Source organism: Chrysochloris asiatica, unplaced genomic scaffold (genome assembly GCF_000296735.1).
Source record: "Chrysochloris asiatica unplaced genomic scaffold, ChrAsi1.0 scaffold00006, whole genome shotgun sequence".
NCBI lineage: Eukaryota > Metazoa > Chordata > Mammalia > Afrosoricida > Chrysochloridae > Chrysochloris > Chrysochloris asiatica.
In genome coordinates this window covers 24,181,758-24,199,609 of record NW_006408524.1, presented here as the reverse complement: position 1 = coordinate 24,199,609, position 17,852 = coordinate 24,181,758, and the positions used below count along the sequence as shown (strand labels likewise).

The window sequence follows — 17,852 nt, the reverse complement described above, 5'->3', positions numbered from 1 at the left end:
TGATGGACTTAAGTGTGGCAGTAGTAGTGAGGTTGGCCCAGGATTGGACATTGTTTCATTCTGCAGTACATAGGGTCGCTATGAGTCGGTTCCAACTCGATGGCACCTGACAACACCACCACCACCAGGACTCCATATATATTTGTATGTATATAGAATTCTTTCTGGTGTGGCGCTGTAGGATCAGCACTGGACTGTGAATCACAAGGTCAGCAGTTCAAACCCACCAACTGCTCCTCGGAAATTCTATACAGGGTCACTCTAAGTCAGATCTGACTTGACGATACTTAATAACAGCAACATATACAGTGGTGGTGGTGTGCCCTGGAGTCGATTCCTACTCATGGCGACCCTGCATAGGATTTCCGAGGCTGTAAATCGACTCCATGGCACATAAAAACCACCACCACAACAAATCTTTACAGGAGCAGAACCACTGGTCGTTTCAAACTGCTGACCGTAGGTTAGTAGCCTGACTCGTAACCACTACATTACCAGAGCTCCTTGTTGTTGTTGTTAAGTGCCATCGAGTAGGTTCCGACCCATAGCGAGCCTGTTACAGGGTTTCCGAGGCTGTAAATCTTTACGGGAGCAGAACGCCTCATCTTTCTCCCGCGGAGCAGCTGGTAGTTTTGAACTGCTGGACCTAAGGTTCGCAGCCCAGTTCGTAACCACTACGCTACCAGAGTTATGCCTTATGCTTTTCTGTATTATGCCTTATGCTTTTCTGTACCCCCAATACCTAGCACAATGCCCCTAGCAAAAATGCTGTTGTTGTTGTTGTTATGTGCCATTGAGTGGTACCAACTCATAGAGACCCTGTATAGGGTTTCCGAGCTATAAATCTTTGTGGGCACAGAAAGCCTCATCTTTCTACAGTAGATCAGTTGACCTTGTGATGCGTAGTCCAGTGTTTACCCTATAGAGCTACCATGCTCCCATAACAAAAATAAGTGTTCAAAACATTGTCAGTAAAAGATGCCCAGTCTTTATGCTGTGGACAATTGTGGCTACTCCATTTGGGAACCCATCTGAACTTGGGTGAGTCATCATTCAAATGAGTTTCTACTTCTTTGTCTTTAAAGTTGGGTTTATAAGGCTTGTCTTGTGACTCATCTGATTTTTGTGAACTACAAAGTGCTTTAGCGATATAGCCTACTACTATTACAGATTTGATTTGATTATTTCTTAAGTCAAGAGAACGTTTCATTTGGAAGCTGTGTATTTGAGGAAATGTAATTGAAATATCATTTCCTTCTTGCCTCCCCCACTTTGAGTAGCAAGGGAAGAATAAAAATACATATCCGTGTCAGATGCTAGGAAAGCTGAAGTCGCCGTAACAATGGACCATGAAAATCGGGCAGCAGGATGAAGGTTTTACAAGTCAATCAAAAGAGAGGATAAAAGGACAATGACTAGAACAAAGTAAGTTATAAACAAATAAGTGAATCATAGGTCTGGAAAAGTTCTATTAGAGACCCTGAATATAATGCAAACCAGATAACGGGCAATATCTTGTCATTTTCCAACTACATGATAGCACATTTATGTGACAAGGGAAATATAAATCAAGACCATTTTCTTAATAGGAAGATTTTAGGGAACATTTTTGAGGAATCACGCAGACATTCAACTCTTCAGGGCAGAGCCTGTTAGCAATCCCGGAGCACTGCCTCAGGAATTTATGAGTAGGGCCCACAATCCGTCAGACTGAAAGCTTTCACTTCTCCTATTGTATTTCCCACATTAAGTAGGGCAGGATTGATCTCTATGAGGGTTCCCCTTTAGTTTTATTCTCTTCTTTTGGAAGAGGGATCTTATGTTAGTTTAGACTCCACCTTCGTTATCTTTACTAAGCTTATTTCATTTTAAACAATCTAACAGAAAGACCACAACTCCATTAGAGGGCGCTCCTAAACGGCAAGGAAAAATCCCACTTGTTCTGTCTTGCATATATAATGTGAGAACCCATATTGTAGTCCACTAGTCTGTATTGTAGAGTCCTTTCCATCCTGAGACATAAATTAAAACTTTTGAAAGTTGACTTGCTGTGTGAAAAATTTCAAATTCCTTATATTTTGGACAACTTATAAAAGCCATAAAGGTATGTTTAAGAGTCTACCATAAAGCCAAATAATAGGAAGCAAAAGGAATATGAGCCAGAATAAAGCAATGTAGAAACTAAAACTCTATGTTACGAGATAAAATCTATGACTTGACGTTAGTTATAGTCAGTCTAAATAAGTAAAAAACAACAAAAATTGGTTTAATTTCCTTGGGTGCTTTTTCCTGGTTTAATACTTGAATTTTTCCCCCTCAGTGGGCCAAAATATATATACAAATATTTTCCAGGAGAGACTATGCAATGCTATTTAGCCAGAAATCCAGCCAACTCTCTCCATGGGTTCTCCATTAAGACATGAACAAGCATCTGTTCAGCTCCACTGGACTCATCTCTGGAGCCCAAGCAAATGGACTATAGTAACCTTTCTCCAGACAACATGGAAGTGTGCCAACTCAAACAAGAAAACACAAATTACAACTAGATGGAACATATTCTATCTAACACAGTGGTTCCTCAACCCTGGTGGTGGCTTACCTAGCCCTAGTCAGAATCCAGTGCACCCTGGTGGCTCGGTGGTTACGAGCTCAGATGCTAACCAAAAGGTCAGTGGTTCAAACCCACCAATGGCTCTGTGGGTGAAAGATATAGTGAAAGATATAGCAGCCTGCTTCAGTAAAGATTACAGCCTTGGGAACGGTATGGAGCAGTTCTACCCTATCCTATAGTCGGACTATGAGTCGGAATCAGCTGCACAGTAATGGGTAGTAATGGGAGACAGAATTCAATGAATGACAGTTCCCAAAGCCTAAGACCCACCCACCAACTTAGTCTCTAGGGGTGGAGCCCAGGCAAAGAGAGATTACAAATTTCTTCAGGTGATTTCAATGTTCAGTCTGATTGAGAGCCATTGGTCAAGGAGATTTCGTGGGAACATTCCTGGGGGCTTCAGAAATTCATGAAAATATTCTATTATCTTAGAATTCTATTTTACAACAAATTTTTGAAGCCATTTTGTATGTTAAGGGAGAGATGAGGTCATTACATTTACAACTAAGATACAGGCACTGATAACCAGGTAAACGGCTTGCTAATGATGGATATAAATGCTAACCCAGGACTCTCCTATGGGGATGGCCTCCTCCAAAAAGGTCAGTTAATCTGATGGAAAGAAATCCATTTAACTGCTCCCCCCCACCCCCCACTGATTCTATTTGTATCTTCTAATTATATGTACTGAACAGTTGTTTTAAGTACAAAAGTAATGGAGGCTCTATTTAGAAAAATATGGAAAAATTAAAAGAAAATAAATACCACCCACCTTCCTATCATTAATTATGGCAATCATGGTTAACTTTTGGGTCATAAAAATAAAATTGGGATCATACTGTACAAGCAGGATTATAACCCAATTATATGGTATTGAATGTAAGAATGATTTGTAATGGCCTAACAACATTGCTGTGAAGGCTGAAAAGTGATCCTTTGTTTGAAAGAGCCATTATTCATTGTTTTATTGGTAATTACTTTTTGCTTTAGATTTATTCACACACATAATTAGGACAATGAGCCTCTGAACTACACACTAAGATGAATGTGGTAAATACTGAACGGACACACCAGTGGTATGATGGCACGGGGAGTTAAGAGGTGCTAGGTAGTATTGGAAAATTGCAGTGGTATAGATACTCCTATCATGGGCCAATTTCCAGATAACTATTTCTTGAAACCAGAATACTGAACAACTGGCTCTCTCGAGCCAGCTCCAGTTCATCCTTAAAGAAAAAAAGTGAAGCTCTTGACAGTCTTTCACTTTGAACAGATTCTTTGGATAGTGAAGTGGGGAAAAGTGGTAGTCACGGCAATGAAAGTGAGCCCCCGCTCCGCTCCCTTGCCTGAACAAACTTTGTGTTTGGACTCTGGAGTTGTCAAAGTTAATAGTAATTTGAACAACTAGATGCTAAAGGTCAGTTGTTGTGATGGTTAAGTGCCAGCAAGTCAATTCTGACTCAGCGTGACCCTGTATAGGGTTTTGAGAAGAGCAGCTGGTGGGTTTGAATTGTCAACCTTATGGTTCGGTTCGCAGTCCAGTGCTGATCCTACAGCACCACTCAGGAGTCCAAAGGTCTATTAAGAGTTTTTAAAAAGATTATCAAGGCAATGTTGTTGTTGTTAAGTGCTGTGGAGTCAGTTATAAATCAGCAGCCACGAAGAGGGTTTCAGAGAAGCAGACAGTGAGTCTGAACTGCTGCGACCTTGGGGTTCAAACCGACCTTTTGATCCAGTGCTTATCCTACAGCGCCACACCCAGATTCCAGCAATGCAATAGTAGGAATGAATGTACAGATAAAGAGCGTGGGTACACTGAAAAGACCACATTCTTTTAATTGCCTGACTTGTGGGACTTTGGGCCACTATTTAACTTACTAAGTCCCTATTCTTTATGTGTATATGGGAATAACAATATCAGTCTCAGTGGGTCTGCTGCTAGGATTAAATACAATACCGTACATAAAGTACTAGTAAGCACCCAACTAATGTCACTTCTCTCTCTTCCTCAATAACTGTATTCTAGATATTCTTTGTAAAGGAGAAGCTACTATTTTGGTATTTATTGAATTACATCAAGTCTATCTTTGAATTATATAACTCTTGATTTAAACTGGGATCCTGATATGGGGTTGTAGGATAAGCACTCGACTGCTAACTGCAAGGTTGGAGGTTCAAACCCACTAGATACTCGTCAGAAACCCTATACAAGGTCGCTATAAGTCAGAAGCGACTTGATGGTACCACCAACAAAATTTAAACCACAGGTCAGCAAACTATCCACAGGTCAAATCTAGCCTGCCATTTGTTTTAGTCACTTTCATTTTAAAAAAAAGAAAATATTTGTTGTTGTTGAGAATGTACATTGAAAATCATTCACCAATTTCTACATGTATAGTATAGTGACAGCGATTATATTCTTCAAGCCGTACAACCATTCTTATCCTCCCTTACTGAGTTTCTCCTCCCCAATCACATAAACTGACTGCCCCTAAGGTTACTATCTAATCCTTTTGGTTGCAGCTGTCATCTGGTTCCAGGCAGATAGTTCTTGAAGAGCCTAAATACGGAAGTAGCCTGCAGTCCACAGTCCTCATGGCAGACACCATGCCCACGCCTCTAGGACTACGTATAGCGAGCAGCCTTCACATTACAGTCACAGAGTATAACAGGGTGGAAACAAGAGGCCCCAAGGCCTGAAGAGTCCAAAGCTCTTATTATTTGGGCCTTTACAGAAAAAGTGTGCCAATCTATGAGTTAAACCTTGCAAGCACTCCTTAAGGGAATGCTTTCCTTTTTATATCTTAAAAGAAAACAAAGAAGAATAGAAAATGAAAAAGACAAGATTCTCCAAGGATTCAGAAGTAGCAAAACGAATCCTGAATAGAATACAGGTATGCATCGCTTCATGTCCACACTTGTTGTTGTTGTTAAGTGCCGTCGAATCGGTTCCGACCCATAGCGACCCTGTACAGGGTTTCCGAGGGTGTAAATCCTTACGGGAGTAGAAAGCCTCATCTTTCTCCCGCAGAGCGGCTGGTAGTTTCGAACCGCTGACCTTAAGGTTCGCAGCCCTATTCGTAACCACTACGCTACCAGAGTTCCTGTCCACACTAGGTTCTGTGAAATAGGTCGCTGTGTGGATTGGATGCTGTGTGAACACCTATGGGAGCCTGTGGTCCTCGTCACCCCTGCTGCCGCCATTCTCCCGTAGTAGCTGAGAAGGCGGTGGAATGAGTGAGCGGACACGGAGCAGAGCATGGCTGGCCCATCCTGATACTTGCCTGAAGAATAAAGTCTGAGAACATGTGACTAGAGCCACATCCCACCCATAGGTCAGTGCTGCTAGAGTCTGAGTTTAAGGATCTAAAAACCATTTGGGGGAATGAATAAATAGAGAGCTGTTATCCATTTAAAAACAAAACAATCAGAACCAATGGGGGCATGGATGTGTATATGGTAGGACGCTGCCTGAATGGGCATTCAGAGACACGGACCTGTACTTTACAAATATTTGCGACTCTAAAATAAGGCTGACCTCTAGTTCAGTTTGGTCAAGACAGTGTATTTTGAAGACAGTGTATTTTGAAGAATGTTTTATAGGTGAATTTTGTTACTAGGTGGCTATTTCTTCTGAACTAGGAACACAGCTTGAATATGGAGCTATGAAGAGTAAATTTAGGAGGTGGAAACATGTAATATTATTTATAAGGTGGCAACGAAAGTGACTAAAACCACATTAGTCAGGCAAAAGAAACTGATCTCTCTAACTACAGGTAAAATAACATTCCAAACATTGGAAAATGTTCACAATCAAAATTGTGCAGTATAAGGGGGTTAAGAAATCATTTCCCCGGCTAATTTTTGATGTTTATGTGGAATGTTCTTCAAGCAGCAAATAACTTACCAATGATCTTGACAGATTGAAAATGATACATCTTTACCACAATGTAAATTAACTCTCAGTGGGAAATTGCTAAAATAGGTTAGGTGTCAGAGAGATTTATGTCTGAAGGAAAGGAAATTATTCCATTTCTTCTAAACATACTTACATGAAAATTAATAAACTCTCACTTTAGACTATCTTTATTTGCATGGGGCTCTAGGGCACCCATTACTGATGGGGGCAGTCACGGCTATCTGTTGCTGGACATATACTTACAGTGCATATCACATCAGGTATAAAACACACCCAAGGTAGACAATGTCCCCATAATTAATGACAATTATCTATAGGAATGCTCAGAGAAGACCGCAAAATTATACTACAATCTCACAGAATTCTCATTCACTGCTTAGATTTACACAGCAAACACAAAGATCGTCACAGGATCAAATATAACGGAACCACAGTGGACCATGTAAAGAAATAGACGCACAATTAACCAATTCATCCTCTTCACAAGAACAATAGATTCTGTCCTAGAACTTGCAGTTGAAAATTCCAGACCAAAGAGCTGAAACATTTATTGAATGCTGGGTACAGACATATGCTAACACATTTAATTTATACATAAAAACCCATATATCTTGGATATTGGTAATGATTTGCCCAAGAAAATACTTTTCATAAAGGTTAAAGTTCAGGATGAACTCTGGTCTGTCTTCCATCCTCCATCAATCCTACCCTAGCTTCAAAATGTCCAATCCTGAACTGAACATAAAACGTTTGTGAAAAAGGTACCCATCCAACCCCCTGCATGGTTTACAATCAGGAAAGGTGTGCACTCGGATTGTATCCTTTCACTCATCTTAGTCAATCTGTATGCTAGACAAGTAATATGAGAAGCTGGACTCTATGAAGAATGGAGCTTCAGGATTAGAGGAAGACTCATTAACTGCCAGCAATCCTGAGAGGACACAACCTTGCTTGCTGGAAATAAAGAGGACTTCAAGCACTTACTGGTGAAGACCAAAGATTCAAGTCTGAGTTTGGGGATCTAAAAACCATTTAGGGAACTAATAAAAGGAGAGCTGCTATCCATTTGAAAAACAAAACAATCAGAACCAATGGGGGCATGGATATATACATGTGGTAGGACATTGCCCGAATGGGTATTAAAAGACATGTATCTGTACTTCACAATATTCAGATGGACTACACCTCAACATGAAGAAAACAAAACTCCTCAAAACCTGGCCAATAAGCAACAAGATGAACGCAGAAAATACTGAAGCCCGTAAGAACTTCATTTTACTTGGATTCACAATTAATAACCATGGAAGCAGCAGTCAAGAAATCAAATGCATTGGGCAAATTTGTGACAAGTGTTAAAAATCAAAGATGTCACTTTAAAGACTAAGTTGTGTCTGACCCAAGCCCTGGCATTTTCCATTGCTTTGTATGCATGCCAAAGCCGTACAATGAATAAAGAAGACTAAAAAAGAATCTAAGTACTTGAATTATGGTGTTGGCAAGGTACACTGAATATACCAAAGAATGCAAGAAAAATGAGCTAATCTGTCTTGGAAGAAGTACAGTCAGAATGTTCCTGAGAAGCGGGAATGACAAGGCTTTGTCTCAAATACTTGGACATGTTATCAGGAGGGGCCAATCCCTGGAGAAAGACATCATGCTTGTTAAAGTAGAAAGTCAGTGATAAAAGAGGAAGGCCCTCAGTGAGATGGAAAGACACTGGCTCCAACAATGAGCTCAAACATGGAAATGATTGTGAGGACAGCACAGGATCAGATAGTGTTTTTATTCTGTTGTACACACAGGGGTTGTTATATAAATCAGAACTAACAACCACCATCACACCACAGCAAGTTAGTCTGGAAAACTTTAATAAATTCTCCCCTGGGAGAATAATAATTTATGTTATCCAAGTACAGGCCTGAAGAAACCCTGCATTAAAGAAACGAATTGAACTTAAACTCACGGTTATTTGGGAATCCCTTTTCCCCTTAATACCAACACAGAATTTATGAAATTAATGTCCGGAAAATACATTTTGAGAAATGCTACTTAGTCACCTCCCTCAATGAAAGTTAGGTAGACGAGAAATATATAAACTGAAAGAGAAAAGAAACCTTTTTACTCACAGTCAAGAGGTGTCGGGGGGTGATTATTAGTGGTTTGTGTTGGCTCATAGCAAGGACAAGCATCTTTATAAGGCCAAGGAGAAATCTACACAGCCTGGTCCCTGCACATCTCATCAGCTTCATCTTACATGCTGGGCATCCTCTTGCTTCAGCCGCCTGGCTTTCACCACAGAGCCTTTGCAAATTCTGTTCCCCCTGTCTGGAAGGCTTCTCCCCTTCCATCTTTACCTACCTGACTTCAGGGAAGCTTTTCCTGACTGGTTCAAACTTTTCTCTGGATGTTTCTTCTCCTATGTAGCACTTACCATGATTACAAGGTTATATTCATTTGTATATATGTGTGATTAATGTCTGGTGTGGCGCTGTGGGTTAATGTGCCAGACTGCAAAGCCGTTTGAACTGCAAGGTTGGCGGTTCAAGCTCACCAGCGGCTGGAAATCCTATACAGGGTTGCTATGGGTCAGAACCAACTCGATGGCACTTAACAACATGCCCCTACTGGGAGTCCTGGTGTGGCACTGTGGGTTAAAGCACCAGACTGAAAAGCCACTTGAATTACAAGGTTGGTGGTTCAAGCTCACCAGCTTGCTCCTCGGACACCCTATATAGGGTCACTATGGGTCAGAACTGACGTGATGGCACTTCACAGCAACAACAACTTGCTCCTACTGAGGTCCGGTATGGTGCTGTTGGTTAAGCACTGGACTGGTAAGGTTGTAGGTTCAAACCCACCAGCTGCTCAGTAGGAGAAAGATGAGGTTTTACAGCTTCTGAAATTCTATTCAGGTCGCTGTGAGTTGGAATCAATTGATAGCAGTGGGGTGGGTTTGGTTTGTGCTCCTAACTAAGAAACTCTGGTGGTGGAACTATTCAGCACTTGGCTGAATATCTTAAAGGTTGGCAGTTCAAACTTTCCCAGCGGCTCAATGGGAAAGACCCGGCCATCTACTTCTGTAGTAAGATTACAGCCCAGGCAACCCTATGGGGCAGTTCTTGTCTTAAACGTGGAAATGCTACAAGCTGAAATCAATTTGACAGCATGTAACAACAACAACTTGCTCTTACTTGGGGCGGACAGTGGTGGACTACATCTCCCCATAGACATCCCTTTCTACCTTAATACCAACAGAGTTTATGAAATTCATGTTCTTAAATGCTACTTGGTCACCTCCCTCGATGAGAGATAGCATGTAACAACAACTTGCTCTTACATGGGGCGGAAGGTGGTGGAACTGCCAACGTTCAGATAGGAGCCAAGCGTATTGAATAGTTTCACCACCACAGTTTCTTAGTTAGGAGCACAAACTCAACCCAACCCATGGCCATCAACTGACTGCAATTCACAGCGACCTAAATAGAATTTCAGAGGCTGTAAAACCTCATCTTCCTGCTATTCAGACAAGTGGTGTCCTGCTGTGGCGCTGTGGGTTAATGCTCTGGACTGCAAAGTCATCTGAATGACACGGTTGGCAGTTCACGCTCACCAGCTGCTCCTTGGAAACCCTATACAGGGTAGCTCTGGGGTGGAACTGACTCCACGGCTCTAACAACAACAACATTCAGACAAGAAGAAAAGGGCTCTTTCCAGCCGTCTCCACTCGTGGCTGCCCAGGGAGGAGCAACAACGTAAAGAATCACGGAAGTGTGGAAGAAGATGCCGAGTTTGCAGCTGTGCACCTGCTTCTCATCAGGTAAACTCAGAAGGGCAGAACGGGACATAAAATTCAGGTGAGACATGCAGATCTGTGCTCCATCCTACAGTTTAACTTTATGCAGTGATAAAAGCTGATGTTTTCATCTTTATATCTGATTCCTGTTTTATTTTCTAATCCCATACTTGGGAGGAGAAGACAAGAGTATTCTTATTGGACCCCTAGAATGCCAGCATTCTCCATTGTATAGAGCCTACAATAATATTTTTATAGTGCTTCGTATAGAGCCTGAGTAAGCACTCCAATGTCGTGTCTTCCTTTAAATGATCATTTTATTATGGAAATTTTCCAAAGATGCTAAAATAGAATGATGTCATGAACAGATCCGGACACCGAACTTCAACAGTAATAGACGTACGTCAATGTTAATTTACCTCCTTCCCAACCCCCACCTGACTGAAGACACCGTGCCACTTTATCGAACGCGTTGTTATCATATACATGTTAACCATAATCAGTAAATAGCTCCTGCATTAAACAGAAGTCACTAAACCAACATATTCATAGCAACCCCGTAGGACAGAGGAGAACAGTTCCCTAGAGTTTCCAAAACTGCAAATCTTTACGGAAGCAGAAAGCCTCATGTTTCTCCTCCTAACATGCTCGAGAGACCAGTAAAGGGTCAAAGAAGTGTGGGTCTCAATCATGACCTGTCCTGTCTGCTCACACAGGTACATGTATGTAGACATATGCATGCATATACACACTCTATCACTTCTCTCACCTGTTGGAGTACTGCTTCGGAATGAAGAGGAGGGGGTGATGGGTGGGGTCACAGGGGGAGTAAGGCTTCCACTGCTATGGCGTGGCGGAGTGGACACATTCCCTCGGGACACTGAGCTGGACAGGGTCAGTGAGAGCTTCGGCTGAATCTTCTTCTTCAGGGACTCCTGCTCTCGGCGGGCAGCATCTGTCATGAATCTGAAGCAACAATGGAAAGTAAGTAACCTGGGTCCTTGACAGAGCCTGAGCACTGAGGGCCAGCGAACCTGGTGACCCGGGGAAGGTGCTTGTTAACAGGTCAGTCCAAAGTTCAAAACTGACAACAACTTATTTTTTCTACAAAATCAGAGCATCTTCTAGCTTGTTGTTCTAAAGTTTCTCAAAGTTGGACCTATTTCTTCTCTATACACATAGGACATACTGTTAAACACGTCAAATTTCTTCAGGTTACAAATTTCTTCTCTTGGAAGGGCCTTGCTTTTTATGTCAACAAATAGAAGGCCCACTCATCCTAAGCAGACAGTGCTTCTATCCTCTGCTGTAATTTAATATACATGGTCTCATGAAAACTCTTGCGTTTTTCTTACTCTGTGCTGTCAGATTGTAATTTGAGTTTTGAACATCTTCTTGGCTGATTGACGGACTTGCCAAGTTAGGCATCAACATGAAGGAAAAGATTAGGTCCTACACACACTGCCAAGCTCACGTCAGAAACTATCAACCAAATGACTGACAAACCTGCCTACGCAGTACCAAGAAGAGAAGACAGCAGTATATGGTTCAAAGTGGTTTCAACACTTCTCTTTTGTTAGTAACATTCAAATTTTGTCCTTTCCTCATTGTGATATCTAACATTTCATCGATTCATGTAATATGAGGTTGAAAACAGTCTATGAAATGTTATCTTTTTACATCTCAAGAGCACATATCCTTTTGTACTATGGGCAGACTAACACTGTCAGCTGCATTTATGAACACTGTGATGGGAAACAGTGAATAAAGAATCTACGGGAGTGCTGAGTAATAAAACAGCCGCCTGGGCCTGGGATCAAAACACTAGCATGGCCCCCCATCCTCTTCAGGCTCCCCATCAAATGTGTTTAAACTATTTCTATACACTTTATCATAAAGCAATTCCACTGCATTTACACATGGTAGTTTGTCCAATCCACTGCACGGTTTGCCTACAAACTGTCTCAATATTTTCCTTCATTACGCTACGGAGTTTAAGAAGTCGGCAGATATAATTCCAGTGCACAACCAAAGTTCACAGTCACCAAACACCCAATGAAACACAATAATATTGTTACAGTGTCTTAAACTCTCCATGTTTATACTTGGAACAAGGACGGCACCTTTCTTGAATGACTTCTGCAATACACTCTAGCTATATAAACTGGATTTTTATACCGTCAACTGTACAGTAAGAAAGCTATATGCACTGCCTTGAGCTTTGAGGTTTGGTGCTGTAAGAGGGTGATGATTTCCAAAGAAGAAACTATAATGCAACACGGAACTGCTTGCACCTGGCAGACAGGTACTCGTTTTCAGAGTTGGTTCTACTGCTGCTCTTAAAACTTCTTTATTTCCCTAGTTATACAACCTCTACTCAAAATGTAGACTCTGAGAAAAGCAAGAAACAAGTGCTTTCTTCTGTTATTCTACGTAGAACCACTAACCTGAACAATGCTGAGCTCTCAAATGGGGGTAATCCTGGTGTGGCGCTGTGGGATAAAGCATGGACCGCAAGGTCAGTGGTTCAAGCTTACCAGCAGATCCTTGAAAACCCTAAACAGGGTCGCTATGAGTTTGAACTGACTCTACGGCACTTGAAAACAACAACAAGTATCTGGATAAGCACTAGACTTGTTAGCCACAAAGTTGGCAGTTCAAACCCACCAGCCACACTAAGAAACTCTACAGCGTAGCTCTGAGTTGAAACTGACTCGAAGGCACTCAACAACATCTATATGCCTACAAAGAGCATTTAACACAACTTATTATTTACATTTACACACCAATCAACAAAGCCAAAGACGAAGAAATTGAAGAATTCTACAAATTTTTTCTGTCTGAAGTTTATCAAACATGCAATTAAGAGGCATTGATAATTACTGGTGATTGGCACGAAAAAGTTGCAAACAAAGAGTAGGCTCTGTAGCTAGTGACAGAAATTACTCTGGAGATCGCAAGACAGAATACTGCAAGACCAGTGACTTATTGATAGAACACAAAGGAATCAAATTGACTATGGCTGTGGAAAGAGCCAATGGAAAAGCTCATCAGCCAAAACAAGGCCACAGGCAGACTGTGGAACAGATCCTCAATTACTTACATGCAAGTTTAGGCTGAAACCAAAGAAAACTAAAATAACTCCATAAGAGTCAAAATACGCCTTGGGTATTGTTGTTGTTGAGTTGGTTCCGACTCATAGTGACCTCTGTTTCCAAGGAGTGACTGGTGCATTTGAACCACTGACCTTGCAGTGTAGTGCTTTATCCTACAGCACCACACCTGGACTCCATATCGAATATGTTGTTGTTAAGTGACGTCGAGTTGGTTCCAACCCATACAGACCTAGTACAGGGTTTCCAAGGAGTATCTGCTGAGCTTGAACCGCTGCCCTTGTGGTTCAAACCGACTTTGCAGTCCAGTGCATTAACCCGCAGCTCCATACCAGGACTCCACACCTTGAGTATTTCCCACATGAATTTAGAGACCATCTCAAGAGCTCAAGACCATCTCAAGATTTGACACAGCGAACACTAATGAAGGCCAGATGAGTTGTGGGATGATATTATAATCATACATGAAGAAAGCAAAAGGTCATTAAAAAGACAGACAGAAAGAAAAGACCAAAGTAGATATCAGAATAGACTTTGAAACTTGCTCTTGAATGTAGAGTCGCTACAACACATGAAAAAAAAAAAATGACATACAAGATCCGAACAGAAAATTTCAAAGGACAGTTAGAGAAAACAAAGTGGAATATTCTAATGAAATGTGCAAAGACACGGAGTTAGAAAATCTAAAGGGGAGAAATAACACATTCAGTATTTCTCAAGTTGAAAGAATTGAAGAAAAAAAAAAAAAAATCAAGGCCTCAGGTTGCAATATTGAAGGATTCTATGGGCAAAGGAATGAACAATACAGGAAGTATTAGAAAAAGATGGAAGGACTAAACAGTTACTGTACCAAAAAAGATTATGTGAGAAGCATATTAGCATATTATGAAAAACTGACGGTAGTAAGGAGGTAGTCCAAGCTGCACTGAAGGCAATGGTCAGTCTGGCTCATAGACTATAACTGCTCCACGGAGTTTCTGAGACTGTACATTTTTGTGGAAACAGGGAGTCTCGTCTCATTGTTATCCCTTAGAGCAGTTGGTAGGCTTGAACCAACGCTTAACCTACTGTATCTCCAAGGCTCCTTGAACTTGGAGAGATAACCCATGAATGACAAGTCAGACATACTGAGATACATTATGTTTTTCCAGTGACAACACACACATACACAGAAAAAACTAATACCAGGTGAATACTGGGTTGCTTCTACCCCTGTGTGATTTTCACTGCCTTTCCCCCTTCACTCATTTATTGAAACTGTACCTACTTACTAAACTTTAAAGTTCTTAAGCAATGTTCCATCAACACAGCTGTCTGTTAAAAAGTGGGCAGATTTCCAATGGCAAGGAATCATTTGGGGAGACAATTTTTCACTGAGAGAAAACTGAGTATTTCTTCAAGAAAACAGTCACCTGAAGGTTCTTTCACTGTTGACTAACAGCCTGGAAATCGGCGGTCAGGCAAAGCAGTGTTTTCATTTTGAAACTGAAACCGCCACAAGATTAACTTTAACTTTCCTACAAATCAGAAATGTCTAAGTTACTTTAATTTAATAAGGTCATTTGTACTATTACTTGTTTTTGCTAGGGGAAGTACATATTCCTAAAGTAAATTTTCACGACTCCATTATAAATCTTTTAAATCCTTAAACCACAGCGTTCATTCAGTCTGACATGTTAAACATGGAAATATGAATATAACACCACAGGGGGAAAAACGTCAACCACTGCTCCAGGGAGACCAGTTTAAACCACAAACTCAGGAAATTCACAGTGTTTGCTGGAGTCTGGGCAGAGATTCCACCTGACCCTACTGCTGGGGAAATGAGCTGGCATCCAGAGGCTGGCGAAAGCAAGAACATGGAGATCGCTGAGAACACTTCAGCCTCCCTTGGAAGACCCTTGAACAGAATCCAAATTCCGACATGTGTGGTGTGGCTTAGTTCTATCTGGAGAGGGCGTGTGTGGGCCCAGGGCCTGAGTTGTACCTCTGCAGGCTTGTTCTGGGACAAAGAAGCATGTAGCCCCTCAGCAAGTCAACTAAGTTCTCCTCTGGCCCTAGTTTGTCTACTTAATAAAAATCGAGGAGTTTTGGTGTTATGGATTTATGGAATATATCATTCCTACAGTCCTGCCTCTGGTAAGATAAAAGCAGGACTGCAAGGTTGGTTTGACCACAAGGTCAGTAGTTCAAACTTACCAGTTGCTCCTTGGAAACCCTATACAACAGGGTCACTCTGAGTCAGGCCTGACTTGAGTGCACTAACAACACAGGTCCACAGCTCTAGCACAGATGAGAAGGGTGGGGGACATAAAGATTACGTCACTGGGAGTAAAAAGACAAGAATGTTGACACTTGTGAAGAACACACCAGTCATTGATCAATATGTCTAGAAACTGTGGAATGGAAGTAGATACAACTGTCTATTTTTACCACAAATGAAATATAAATAACACACATTTTTTAAAAAAATGAATGAAAATCCTATAGAGCACCATTCTACTATGACACACACAAGACACATGAGTTGGCATCAACAGCAACTGGCTTTGGCTGAAATGACAAATTCCAGGAGGTGGCTTCATAGTAGCTGGAACACAGTGAGAAGATTCTTCTCATTGGGGACAACACAGTGAGGGCGGCGGTGGTGGTGTGATTATCTACAAAGGCACACGTGGCTTCCTCTGTACTTGTCCATCTCAATTTCAAGAGAAGAACCAAATTTTCAAGGACCTTTCCTACAGGGAAAGTAGCAGAAGACGCTCTACACGCAGCTAAGTGACGTTTCCCTCTGACTCATTAGCTGACTCCTTCATCCTCAGTTAAAGGCAGCCCTGCATTTGGGAAATTCATAAAGTTGCACAAGCTTCTGATGCAGCCCACAACCAGACCGCTGTACAAAGTACCACATCCAACTACGCTGCATTTGAAGTTCAAAAGCTTTTGTTCTGCTTTTTCAATAGCCCTTTGGGCATTGCCATTTTTCAGTGAAAACAAGTTTGTGAAACCCAGAAAGCCTTTGAGGAAAGCTGCTGGGAGCTGGTAAATACAATGGGGTTCCAAGCACTTGCAAATCTGGTCATTCATCTCTCCAGACAATGGGATTTCTGACATGACAAGGGCACAATGAAACACTTCCAGTGGAGAGCCCAACTTGGAGATTACGGACTGGTGTTTCCTGGAGGTTATAGATTGCATATAGGCTGACTTGCACATGTACAGTCCAGGACCACGATGGATAGAGAATCAGTCAGCAAAACAGCCCGAGGTGCACTCACACAGAGACCACGGGAAATGGCAGTGGGAATACTGAGTGCATTTCAGCGTGCGATCATATGGGGCCCACATGGAAAGGGATCTGTCTGCTCGCCGTCTCCACGTAGTGATGACTTGCAGAAAACGCACATCTGCTAATAAATTCATGGGGTGGATATTCTCATTTTAGCAGCAACTTAAACCCACAGTGAAGTTGAAGTATTTGTTAAAACAGTTGGGCAGTGAAACCTGACCTGGAAGCTGCAAATGGTGTCATTGCTGTCAGCCCCCCTCCTCTCACCCCAGGAATAGAAGGGTCTTTCCTGGTGATCTGGGACTTCATGAATGTTCTTCTTTTCAGTAGATGAAAGATAACTCGGACCTACAAATGACACTAATCTCAGAAAGTTTCAAGTGATGTTTCACATGATCATGTATTTATTTCACTTTTCATCCCAGAGTTATTTCTGACTTCAGGATCTGAAGCCCATGGATGGATTTTTGGAATCATCACAAAAATTTCTGCAATGTCACCCAAACTCTTGAGTCTCTTTTAACATGAGGTTATCAAAATTTTAATGCAAAATAATAAAACGGAAAAGCAGCACCCAAGAAAAACCCCACTCCTTGTGCCTAGGTTAGTCTGACCGTTAACCTGGGAGGGAGGACGTTTTGTTATTTTCATCCAACATAATATGAATAACCTGGCCAATGCATCAGTTTTTGTTCTTAAGGACCAAAGCTGACAGATTTGTTGTAGTGAGTGATACAATTTTTTTTTTTTCCTTTTTGCTTTTCTTTACCAAGTTTATATGTGGCACATATTGAAGGAGTTAGGTTCCTAGTCTTTGTGGAATTCTGATCTAATTTGCAAAGCCAATTTCATCAGACCATGCAGATGCTGTTGCTTATAAATGTTAACTGTATTTTAGAGGAGACGGGATTAAGAAAAGAGAAGCAAGGGGAAAAAATACAGGATAAGAAGATTTATTGCTGTTAGGTGCCATGGAGTCGGTAGTGACTCATAGCAACCTACGTACAACAGAACGAAACACTGCCTGGTCCTGGGCCAACCTCACAATTCTTGCTTGAGCCCACTGATGATGCCATTTTGCCAATCCATCCTGCTAGGGGTCTTCCTCTTTTTCTCTGACCCTCCAC

General features: G+C 41.5%; 1 pseudogene; it reads right to left on the bottom strand.

Annotated features, from left to right (window-relative positions):
* The window catches only part of LOC102837744, a 471,778-nt pseudogene that overhangs the window by 53,043 nt on the left and 400,883 nt on the right, over window positions 1–17,852 (bottom strand).